Here is a 12,763-nt window from a genome sequence, read left to right as displayed (position 1 = left end):
CATAAAGAGGACACATAACCCCGCCACACCATGACCTCACTTCACCCCAGCCCCACTCTACCTCACCCCTACCTCTCATCAGTATTGCCCCTGCCCCACTCAATCCCCACCCAGTCACACCCCTGCCTCGCCTCACTCTCCACCTTTCACCAGTTTTGCCCATGTCCCACACACTTTCCACCTATTTCCTTAGTCTCTCATCCCATCTTCTGTAACATTTAGTGCTTCTTTATATCCCTGCACCCCCTCCCCCCCACCCCCAGGTGTTTTTCTCTCTCTCACTCTCCATAACCTCCCTTCCCTGTGGGCCTTTGGGTTCTTCTCTCTCTCTCTCTTTTCTCCCTCCCTCCCTCCCTCCCTCCAACCTTCCCCACTCAGGATGGTGCTTCTCTCTCCTCCTGTGGCTCTCCCTGTCCCCCTACCTCCTCACTGCAATTTAATCTTTGGGCCAGTCAGAGTAGGTGGGGGACAGGGAAGAATACCCTGGTCAGGGAAGAAAGCCATCTGGACACCTAAACATGTCTGGGTAAATCCAGACATCTGGTAACCCTTTGCACACACACTATATACATACAGTATATAGTTTTTTACCCTGAGAATGCTCATAGAAAAACTTGAAATTTTATCCAGTTCAAGGCCATCATACTAAATAATTTTAATATCCGTTAAGAGTCCTAAAATAATTGACTCCAATTTTCAAAATAAATAATAGATATGCAGCCAACATTGAATGTTTTCTTCTTGAGTATGTTTATTTCAATTTCTGGGCATCTGAACATTTGGCAATATGGTCCAACATTACTTATACAGAGACTGATGCTCAAAATCTGGGTGCTAAAGTCCACAACACAAAACCATAGTGCAACAACAGTGCAGAAAAATAGCTAACCAGTGCTCAAACTATATGACATTCATATTTTATGTGTGGATAATTTGTGCTATTAAACTCTGAGTGGTGCTTGTTTAGAAGCATTCCAGGGATGGGGCCCAAATTTATAACTGAACATCTCGAATCAGGTGCCCAGAAGGCTCATAATAGCTTATTCTGTTAAAGACAGCAAGCACTTAGGCACTGATTTTATAAAGTGTGCCTAGTTAGGTGTTGATATAAGCAGATTTTATAAAATTTAAATGCCCATTCTAGAATTATGCTTTGCATCACCCAAGCATGTTTAGGTGGCACTCAGTGTCCTAACAATTAGGCGCACCATATTTATGTCAGGGTTTTCTTCACCTAAAGTCAGGCGCCGATATTGGAGCCTAACGACACCTAATTCACAAAGGAACCTTTTAGTGTCGGTGCTTTGAGCTTGACGCCTACTTTTTATAGAACTGAATTTTTCGATTTAGGTACCTAACTTTCAATTAAGTCCAAGTAAAACTGATTGTAAGGTATTGAGTGCCAATATCAGCACTGATTAAGCCTATTGATCAAGTTAGTTGCCAATTTTGGTGCCTAACTTTCAGCGGACTTATTTTCCATTATAAAATGCTACTTCAATCAGATATTAACATGCCTAACATTTAGGGCTTCTTTTACTAAAGTGCACTAGCGGTTTTAGCACACGCTAAGCGTGCACTACAATGCTACGTGTGCTAAACGCTAACACCTCCATAGAGCTTGTGCTAGTATTTTTCATTTAGCGTGTGGTTAGCACGCGCTAATCTTGAGCATGCGCTAAAAACGCTAGCGCACCTTAGTAAAAGGAGCCCTTAGTGCTCAATCTTAAGTCACTTTTGTGAATGTGAGCACTTATGTGTAGCAAGTGCCCACAAGAGAGGGAATTCAATTAATGGCGCAGAAAATTCAGTGCAAAAAAACTTGAGCGCTAAGCGCTATTCTATAAAAGGAAGGCACCCTTCATAAATTACATTACATTACATTAGGGATTTCTATTCCGCCTGTGCCTTGCGGTTCTAGGCGGATTACAGTATAGAAAATATCTGGGACATTCCAGTAGAATTACATTTCAGGATAAGAGTAAGTTACAGGAACAGTAATGAGTTATGATACTACAATTTCACAGAAGATAATACTTATTACAGAAGATAATACATATAACAGAAGATAATGCATTTTACAGAGGTAATACATGTCAACTCGATCGGTTAAATCGGGTGTAGTGTAGAAGAATTACAGTACATTCTAGATCACAGATAAAAAGATAATATAGGTGGGTATTTCCGAAGTCGTTGATTGGGAGCTCATTGGGTGGTGGTTAGAGTGATGGGAGATAAAACAGCATGCTGTGCTGTACATGGGCCTACCAAAAGCAAAAGTAAATCTCAACACCCAATGTGGGTGCTCTTTGGTCTACGCTCCTTTTCAGATATGTGCAATTGACGTTAGGCACTGTGCTTTATAGAATTACGTACAGAGAGGTACATGCACAAATTTTTAAGACTGCCAATTAACATCAATAATTGGTTGTTAGTGCCAATCATTGATGTTTCCAAGCTCATTAGTTGACAGACGACAGAGATTGATGGTAAATGGAATGTGCTCGGAGGAAAGAAAGTTGAGTAGTAACGTGCCTCAGGCATTGGTAAAGGGGCCCATTCTGTTCAATATATTTGTGAGTGAGCAATGTTGGACACAGAAATTTAGAAGTGATATAAAGAATATAGATGTGATATAGATATATAGAATATAGATGTGATATAGATATATACAGGTGACGTTCAGTATCAAGCAAGGCAACTTGCAACGTCTTTAGTTGTTACAAAATACGGTGGCGAAACTTATCTTTGGGATACGAAAGTTTGATCATGTCTCTCCTTTGCTTAGAAAGCTTCATTGGCTTTATGGTTTCTTGTTGCATATATATATCTTTCCTTAACTGAGCTCTGCTGAAGCGCCTGTTAGGTATATTGCTCTTTACTTTTTCTGGCAGTTTTTTATATATATATTTTATCTCAGTACTCTGTTTGTTGCACTGGTATGTATTTTGGCTCATGCCTATTTTTCTTTTCTCTGTATTCTGAGCCTTTTTGGCTTGTTCATACTTGTTGTACTGTATTTGCAAAATTCAATAAAACCATTGAACTAAAAAAAATAAAAAAGAAAGCTTCATTGGCTTCCCGTTCACTTCAGGATCCAATTTAAATGCGCAAGTATTATTTTCAAACTTCTTTATGGAATCTTTGATTCTCTGATTCCCTTACAATGGAATGCCTATAGAACCTGCTATTTGAGGAACACACAGAAGTACAAATTATTGTTTCCCTCTTTCAATGGAATTAAATCAGCTTGGAAACTTTGTCAGTCCTATGTTTTCAAGTTGGTAGAGATTTGGAATGGACTTCCTGGTGCTATTAGAATGATAGACCAATTGCAGTTATTTCAGAAAACCTTAAAAACCCTGCTATTCTCACAATATCTAATTAGCTTACCTGCAGAACCTACTAATTGTTAACAATGCAAGATTTCCTTCTATGATAGACTAAACTAATCTTTATTATTTTTTATTTCTCCTTATTTTATGTATATTCTAGTCTCCTGACTTCTTGTAAACCAAGTCGAGCTCTGACGAGAGATGACCCGGTAAATAAACTGAAGACTAGATTAGATTAGGCTGTAAATTACATGTGTAAGTGGGAACCCTGCTCATGTCTCATCTCTGCTCGACCCGTGGAAGTTAAGTGAGTATAACACTAGGCACCATGCTGGCATAAAGACATGTAAGTGAGCACATATACACCTATATGCTAACATTCTAAACATTAAATCAAATCAAATATTATCTCTACTAGAAGAATCTTAAATTTCTTCCCGAGCCTCAGCGATGACATCCTTACCAATAACCAAATTTACCATTGGCTGCGATGTACACATCGTATTATCACTGGCTCCATGTAAACTTAGGGCTCCTTTTACGAAGCCGCGTTAGCGGTTTAACACGCGTAATAGCGCGAGCTAATTTCCCAGCTGCGCAAGCTGCTACCGCCTCCTCTTGAACAGGCGGTAGTTTTTCAGCTAGTGCGGGAGTTAGCGCGCGCTAAAAAGGTGCATGCGATAAAGCCGCTAACGCGGCTTCCATCTTCATCAAAAACATTAGATTTGATATTTATTATTTCCAATCAGTCATTTTTAATGTTAACACTCCACTTATATTGTTTTCTTCAACTTTGAATCGCTGTCGGGCAGAGGATCTCAACAACCAACATGATTCACGTTTCATTAGAATGCTGCTTCAAGGTCTGTCCCCCGTCTCAGCACTACCATTGCCTCCTCTCGTCTTAGTTCCTCTTCAAGTTCATTCTAAACATTTACACTCAGAATGAACACATAAATCTTAGCAGCTAATTTATAGAATTGTCCTCTATCCCCCTCATTCTATAAGAGGTTGCCTAAATGTAAGTATCACTAGCTGATTTAAATTTATAGAATGCTGCCATCCTTGCGTGTGGGTGCACGCTTATATGTTTAAATGGCAGCGGTAAGCTCAGCGCTATAATTTATGTATGCATATGGCTTAATGTATAATGGAAAGGTGTGTTCCCAGGGGAAGGACATAGGCAAAACATTGATGGAGCCCATATTTACATGCTTAGTGACTGATACTCAGCGGGCCATGCTCAGTGTTTTGTTGACTGTAGCCTATCTTATACCAGAGCCGGCTAAACCATAACATGTTAAAAGTGATATTTGGTGCTTAACCAACTGTGGGCACCACATGTAGAAAGGACTGGCCTTGATTCGGTCCTATTTATGCAGTGACCTTGACTGGTCAAGTGATGAATAACAACAATTAACAAGCCAAGTGCTGACTCTATTCCCAGAAACTCCCCCCCCCCCCCCCCCGCCTAGCCAGTTTTGTTTTAGGCGCTAACCAGTCATTATCAGCTGCACTAACCAGCTGAGTGCTGCTGAAAATGAACAGTTAGCCCCAAACAAGCAATTTAACTGGCCAGGAGCCGTTTCTGCCAGATTAAATTGCTTTGAATATCAACCCCTTTGTTTGCAGAATACCATAATTTATGCTTGGAAATATATGAGCCAGGCTAGTCCTGACATAAATAGAAAAATACATTAAAAAATTGTTTCTGCCTACATTTAGGCACACTAGAAGTCTATAAGAACACTTCCATGTGTTTAAGAATATGAACACTGCCCCTGGAAATATGGTACCTAAACCGTGGCACCCACTTATAGACGTCCTATGAATAAATCTATAGTTTGTTACCTGAAGAAATGGCAAGGACACAAACAGCGCCTAATCGTAGGCCCCAGTCAGGGTCCAGATTAAAGGGTAGGCACAGGCCTAGGGCCCAAAATGGTCAGGGGGGCCCGCCACCGGAACCATCCTCCCTATTCTGCCGCTGCTGCTTTTCTTAACAAGCAGCAGTGGCAGCAAACTTTAAAATCAACTATCCAACCTGCAGCCCAGCTTGTGCTCCCTCGCGAGTCCCAACACGGCCTTTTCCCTTCCTTTCTTCTGCACCTCCCTCCAGCGCGTGCTTCATTTCTGGCCAGCTCCCTTGCTGCCTGTTCAAAGCTGCAGGCGTCGGCTCTTCTTGCGACCCAAGGCTGCGTCAGAAGCGTTCTCTCTAATGTCATGACTTCAGAGAGAAGGCTTCTGATGCAGCCGTGGATTGCAAGAGGAGCGTTGCCCGCGGCTTTCAACAGATGGCAAGGGAACCGACCAGAAACAAAGCACGTGCCAGAGGGAGCTGCAGAAAAAATGCAGCTGCTGCACAGGGAAGGGGGGAGGGGGGGATAAATGTTGTTGCTGCAAAGGGAGAGGGGAGGGGGAGAAATGCTGCTGATGCACAGGGAAGGGGGGAGAGAAATGCTGCTGATGCACCCAATTGGGGAGAGAGAGGGAAGGAGGGAGAAGGAAAAGGGAGAGGAACGAAAGATGCCAGGTTCATGGGAGGGAAAGAAAAGGAGATACCAGACCATTGACGGGGAAGTAGAGATGCAAGGACATGGGGGTAGGGAAGGAAACAGATGCCAGACCAGGGGAAAGGAAAGAAAGATTAAGGGAGAGAAAGGAAGGAGAGGATATGCCAGATAATGGAGGGGGAGTTGGAATGAGAGGTGAGAGATGCCAGGGCATGGGGTGGAATGAGAAGGAAGGAAGGAAAGGAGGAGAGATGCCACAGCATAGGGAAGGGGGTGGAGACAGAAAAATGGAGAGGGGGTGAAGCTGAAATGAATCATGTATAAAAGAGAAAAGGGGCACAGGATAGACAGTTTATGGAAGGAGCATAGAAAGAGGGAAGATACCATATGGAACGGGGAGAGGGCAGACAATGGATGGAAGGGGCAGAGAGAGAGGGCAGACAGTGGATGGAAGGGGCTGATGCTGCATGGAAGACAGGGAGAGGACAGATGCTGGCTAGAAAGAAGAGAGTGAAGACAAGATGATTAAAGCAGAAATGACAAAAGGTAGAAAAGAGATTTTTTTTTTTTAAGTTGTATTGATAAAACTTTTAAAACAGAAAATAAGGTAATCTTTTTATTGGACTAATTTTAATACATTTTTTTACTAACTTTTAGAGACCAAAACCCCCTTTCTCAGGTCAGAACAGTATAATGTAAAAGCACTATATTATATTGACCTGAAGGAGGCTATGGCCTCTGAAAGTTAATTGAAAAATGGATTAGTCCAATAAAATGGTATATTCTTATTTTCAATTTTTGTTTTATTTCTATTTGTTAATTTGTAAAGTGGTGATTGTTTGTCAGTTTCTTCAAATTTACATCTGCTATATTTATATTTTGCAGAGTATTAGGGGGCTATGTGTCATTATTTCTGTGGTGTTTCACTGTATGCAGTTTGGCTTCTTGGCAGTTCAGTATAACCTTTATCTACATATTTCTATTTTTAGTTTGTGATTACTTATTCCATACTGGGTGAGGGTGTATCTGTTTCTGTGTGTATGAAAGGAATGGTTTTCTGTTAGCGTTGACTAGCCTTATATGGTGAAATGCATCGGGCCATAGTACTTGGGAGCACATTGAATAAACCTGATTTGAATCTTCTTATTTTCTGCCGATCTTCTTTTGTTTCATGTTGGATTATTTGGTGGACTGCTTGCCTTGTTGTTTCATTGCAAGTTAGCATACATGGAGTGGAACATGCTAGAGGAGTTACAGATTTGGTTGTTTATCCATACATATAAGGTTACAGTTGGTTGACATAGAGCGTGGTCTCAAACTCAAACCCTTTGCAGGGCCACATTTTGGATTTGTAGGTACTTGGAAGGCCTCAGAACAATAGTTAATGTCTTATTAAATAAATAAATGAACTAATTAATACTGAAATAAATTTCAGTATCCTGTGATGAAAATCTTCTGCTACTATTATCACAGCTCTAATTGAATTATAAACTTTCTTATAAATTATTCCTCAAATTATTGTGAAGTGCTCAGACCTTATAACCAATGCTTTAGTGATGTCACTAAATTGAGGTTAACAAGGGGACCATCATCGCCTTCACTGTCCCCTAACCACCCTTCTTATACAAAACACTCCACCTGTGTTGTTATATCCTATGACCATAAAAATGTACTTATCTAGGCCGGGTGGTTGATTGCATAATGTTAGTCCTCAATAGTGATAAAGTGCCTTTGAATTGTGCTGGTGAATTAAAACAAGCTGTTGTAAGCCATTCTTCCTATGATCCCTGTCCCCCGACCCGAGTTTCATCTCTTCATCAGAGAGGGACACTAATACTGTTATAGGCTCACTAGGACAGGACTGATCCAAAGCGTTGGGAGAAGGCAATACTCTTTATAGTTTATAAATCTTTCCTTTTGGTTAAGTCTTAATAATAATATTGTAATTTACAGCTAAAGAGACATATGATCAAGAAATTGTTTTATTTTACTTTTGTGATTATGATAAACATACCGAGGGCCTCAAAATAGTACCTGGCGGGCCACAAGTTTGAGACCACTGACATAGAGTGAGGCAGCTGAGAGGCGTTGTAAACTTGGTTATTAATATAGACTTATACAGTATTTTGGATAATATTACTGCTTTACAATATATTTGAACACTTTTATATAAGTATGGAAAGGGTTCAGAGTTAAAGTCCTGGGTAAGTAGGTGGGAAGGGAAGGAAGGATTGTTCAGAGATGTTTGAGGGTTGCATAGAAGAAAAACTGTGCACAGGTATATTAATCTTTGTTTTGAATTTAAAAAAGAAAGAAATACAAGTGGAAATAAAGAAGTAAAGAAGAAAACAGATAATTGGGGGTGGGGCGGGGCCAGGGGTGGCCCAGTGTACTTGTGTGCCTAGGGGCCCTCAAAGAATTAATCCTGCCCTGGCCCCGGTAGGCGTCCTACTGGCGCCTAAGATAATTAACTTCCCTTATATATAAAAATTTGATGAATTAGAGAAATATTTTCCTTCTTTTTTTCTTTTACTATTTTCTTATTGTCTAATACACATTTTCTTTTCTCTTATGCTAAATATCAGTTATAAACCATGAATTATACATGTTTCATTATTCACATACTGTATACATGATTATGACTCTGCTGGGGATACAGAAACCTCAAATGCTCGCGACAGTCTGATTGGTTCTTTTCCCCCCTATACTGACTATATTCAAACTCTATTTTTTCGTAGACAATTTTCTTGTTTTAGAGTATTAGTCGCTCTGCCACAATCACAAACTTAGCAATACTTAATTATCATCTAGCCACTTTTTCTGGATTCCAAAAGCTTTCTGACATTTCCATGTACTTAGCTTTAGTGCACCAGTTTTTAACATAACATAAGAACATAAAAATTGCCGCTGCTGGGTCAGACCTGTGGTCTATCATGCCCAGCAGTCCGCTCAGGTGGCAGCCCTATGGTCAAAGATCAGCGCCCTAACTGAGACCAGCCCTATCTGCGTACGTTCTGGTTCAGCAGGAACTTGTCTAACTTTGTCTTGAATCCCTGGAGGGTGTTTTCTCCTACGACAGACTCCGGAAGAGCGTTCCAGTTTTCTACCACTCTCTGGGTGAAGAAGAACTTTCTTATGTTCCTACGGAATCTGTCTCCTTTCAACTTTAGAGAGTGCCCTCTTGTTCTCCCTACCTTGGAGAGGGTGAACAACCTGCCTAAGGTTCCCAATTAGAGTTATAATCATGTACATGGGAATAATGAAACATGTATAATTAATGGTTTATAAATGATATCTAGCATAAGAGAAAAGTAAATGCTTATTAGATAATAGTAAAAGAAAAAACGAGGAAAGTATTTCTCTAATTCATCAAATTTTTGTATATAAGGGAATTTTGTCATTTGACTTTTTCTATAGTAGGTTTAGTGATGCCTAAGGTAATTAAGAAATGCCATTTAAAATGGCAATAGAAGGCAAAGTTAAGCTCCTACCGGTGCCTACAAAAATCGGTGCCTGAATCACACCTCCATAGGTGCTTTAGGCCGCCTAATGCCCGTGGGGTGTTGCTAATGCTGGAAATATCATTAGGTGGCCTATAGCGCCATGACATAGATGGGTGCCAGAAATGTAGGCCTGGAAAACCCTGGCCTACATTTCCAGCGCCTTTCTTTCCCGGAGGTGTGATTCTGTAGATGATTTACACACAATCGGCAACCGCTGATATTGTTGCCAGATGTAGAATCCGGGCTATTATGCATATACCCTGTTTCCCCGAAAATAAGCCCTAGCATGATTTTTAAAAATGCTCCTAATGGATTATCAATTTGGGGAGGGGGGGTTAAAGTGATTGTTAGGTATATATATTAGTTAAAAGTGCTTTTACTGTTACATTTGTGTAAATAACTGTTATGCACTATGATTGTTTGAAACTTAATAAAGATTTATTTTTTTTAAAAAAATGCTCCTAATATAAGCCCTACCCCAAAAATAAGCCCTGGTTAAGTTAGACCTCCGAATGGCCCCGACTCCATCCCTGACACTAGTGCTGCCTGATTTGCTGAAAAAAATTGGACTCGATTCAGCAACCCCCACCCCTGCTGCTTCTGGAGGCCTCGGAGCGGAGGTATGTCAGTCTCATGGTGGGAGGGTCGGTGGGGTTCTGCTGCACAGGGGGATGGGAAAGAGGGATAGAAAGATGCTGCACAAGGGGATGGGTGAGAGGGGAGGAAAGATGCTGCACATGGGGGGGGGGGAGAAAGGAAAGAGGAAGAATTGGGGTGGAAGAGAGAGAGAGAGATAATTGTTGTACATGAAAAAAACAAGACAACCCCAAAAATAAGCCCTAGTGCATTTTTTGGACCCAAAATAAATATAAGACACTCTTATTTTCGGGGAAACACGGTAGCCTTCTAGCTTTTGCTGTCACCTTTTCAACCTGTTTGGCCACCATAACATCATCACATACAATCACACCCAAGTCCCATTCTTCCATCATGCTCATAAATTCTTCACCCCTAAACTGTAACGTTCCCTCTGTTTTTTGCAGCCCAAATGCATGACCTTGCATTTTTTAGCTTGCACATGTACTCAAAAGTGTTGTTGAAGAAAATATAAACCAAACAGAAGGATGCTAGGTTGCATAGGAAGAGGTATGGCCAGTAGGCAAAAGGAGGTATTGATGCCCCTGTATAAGTCTCTGGTAAGACCTCATTTAGAATATTGTGTACAATTCTGGAGACGGCACCTTCAAAAAGATATAAAAAGGATAGAATCAGTCTCGAGGAAGTCTACTAAAATGGTATGTGGTCTTCAACATAAGGCGTATGGGGACAGACTTAAAGATCTCAATCTGTATACTTTGGAGGAAAGGCGGGAAATGGGAGATATGATAGAGACGTTTAAATACCTACGTGGCGTAAATGCGCATGAGTCGAGTCTCTTTCAGTTGAAAGAAAGCTCTGGAATGAGAGATCATAGGATGAACATAAGAATTGCCAGTGATCCATCGTGCCCAGCAGTCTGCTCATGCGGCGGCCCTTTGGTCAAAGACCAGTGTCCTAACTAAGACTAGCTTTAGTTAAGAGGTGATAGGCTCTGGAGTAATCTAAGGAAATATTTTTTTACAGAAAGGGTGGTAGATGCATGGAACAGTCTCCTGGAAGAGGTGATGGAGACAGAAACTGTCTGAATTCAAGAAAGCGTGGCATAGGCACGTGGGATCTCTTGGAGAGAGAAAAAGATAATGGCTACTGTGGATGGGCAGACTAGAAGGCCCATTTGGCCTTTATCTGCCATCATGTTTCTATGTTTCCATAAAATGCTTGAATTCTATTAGGTGCCACTGCATGTTTTTAAACCTCTTTATCAAATTTCTTTCACTTTTACCATTACTATTGATATTTGAATCGTCAGGGACGGAAATGATATTTAAAGAATGAGACATCTGGTGCTGACTCAAGGGCTCAGTGACTCTGTTGTATGCTACCATGTAGGTGGTCCAGATCTGATTCCAAGGCTTGGTTTCTGTTCCTCTTGCTAGCCCACTACAGCCAGGGATGCCATATGGACAGCATTCAGAACATCAGGGTGAATGGAGACAGGTTAAGAGTATATTTTTCCCGAGAACCAAAGGAAGCTTTGGTCTATGCCTCTCAGTCAAAGAAAATTATTACCACTATGATTGAACTGGACAGGAGACAGTTTAAAAAGGAGAAACTGTAGTTAGCTGTATGTGAAGGCTTATGGATTCATAACTCCCAAACACGTCAGTTTCAAGTGAACTGAAAACCCAAAAGACCAGGAGGAATTTGCCAGCCCCTGAGAAAATGAAATGAAGCATGTATTGTTCCTATTGAGCTCTTGCTAGCCTAAAGACTATCTTAGAACATGAATCACTAACTGGCAGAGACATGGATTCTCAAAAGAAGAAAAAGAGAAAGGAGGGAAAATCTCTATGTACCTATGCACAAATTCTGCCTTTGCACCAAAATGGCCCAGATCAGCAGCTAATTATTGAGGTGATGCATATGTCTAGCAGCGCTAAAGAAATGATAAAGGGTCAGGTTAGGCAAACTGGATGAACCATTTGAGCCTTTATCTACCATCACCTACTATGTTAGTATGATAAGTAGCAGTAGTACTAGTAGTAATTTCAGTACTAATTATAATGGCTAGGGGACTGTCACTTTCAGAAAACTTAAACACTAGAAGAATAACGCTAGAAAAAAAATCAAGATTTGTTTCAGCTGAAAATACTCCCATGGTTTTATAGAATCTAGTAGCATGTTCAGGTTATTGGCCATCACAATTGTCCACTTGTTTAAAATATTATTGTGGAAGGGCTGGCCTGATATTCCAGTATCAGCTCTGTGCTGTGATTTGTGAGAGAACCAGGTCTTTAGTCTTCAGATGGGCCTGAGCTGGAGATCCTCTGCAGGCAGCATTCACAGTACCAGGAAGGACAGAAGTCCCAGTTATCAAATAGATGTGGCACCTTCTGACTCGCTCAAAAACAAATGTCCTAGTATCAGCAGCCCACATTTCTCAGCTGGATGGCTGTCACTATGGTGACTGGGCTAAACTGAAGGAGAGTAGCCACTGCAAAACACCATACATAAACTTGTGCAAAAGAGTTGGAACCTTAACATATCATCATAACAGTACTGACTCCCAGGACTCATAGAACAACAACCTTATGTGTGAAAACAATGCTAAAACACTAATACAGCACCTAGTGAGAAAACAGAATAGGATTGCTGCAAGATTTCTACACAGAAGCAATCAAATTAATAAATTCAGAATGAAATGATTTTTTCTACCTTTGTTGTCCGAGTAGTTTATTTTTCATTCACTTTGGTTGCAATGTCTCTTTGGGTTTTTTTTCTTCTATCTTTGCAGGGTGTCCTGTCCATTTGA

At 40.8% G+C, this 12,763-nt stretch overlaps 1 protein-coding gene across 2 annotated transcripts in view; it reads right to left on the bottom strand.

Moving 5' to 3' along the window:
- GEM (GTP binding protein overexpressed in skeletal muscle) overlaps positions 1 to 12,763 on the bottom strand; it is a 39,855-nt gene that overhangs the window by 24,052 nt on the left and 3,040 nt on the right. The gene's annotated exons all lie outside the window — the stretch shown is intronic.

This window comes from Geotrypetes seraphini, chromosome 2 (assembly GCF_902459505.1).
Source record: "Geotrypetes seraphini chromosome 2, aGeoSer1.1, whole genome shotgun sequence".
Taxonomy (NCBI): domain Eukaryota; kingdom Metazoa; phylum Chordata; class Amphibia; order Gymnophiona; family Dermophiidae; genus Geotrypetes; species Geotrypetes seraphini.
This window is presented reverse-complemented; position numbering and strand designations above follow the sequence as displayed.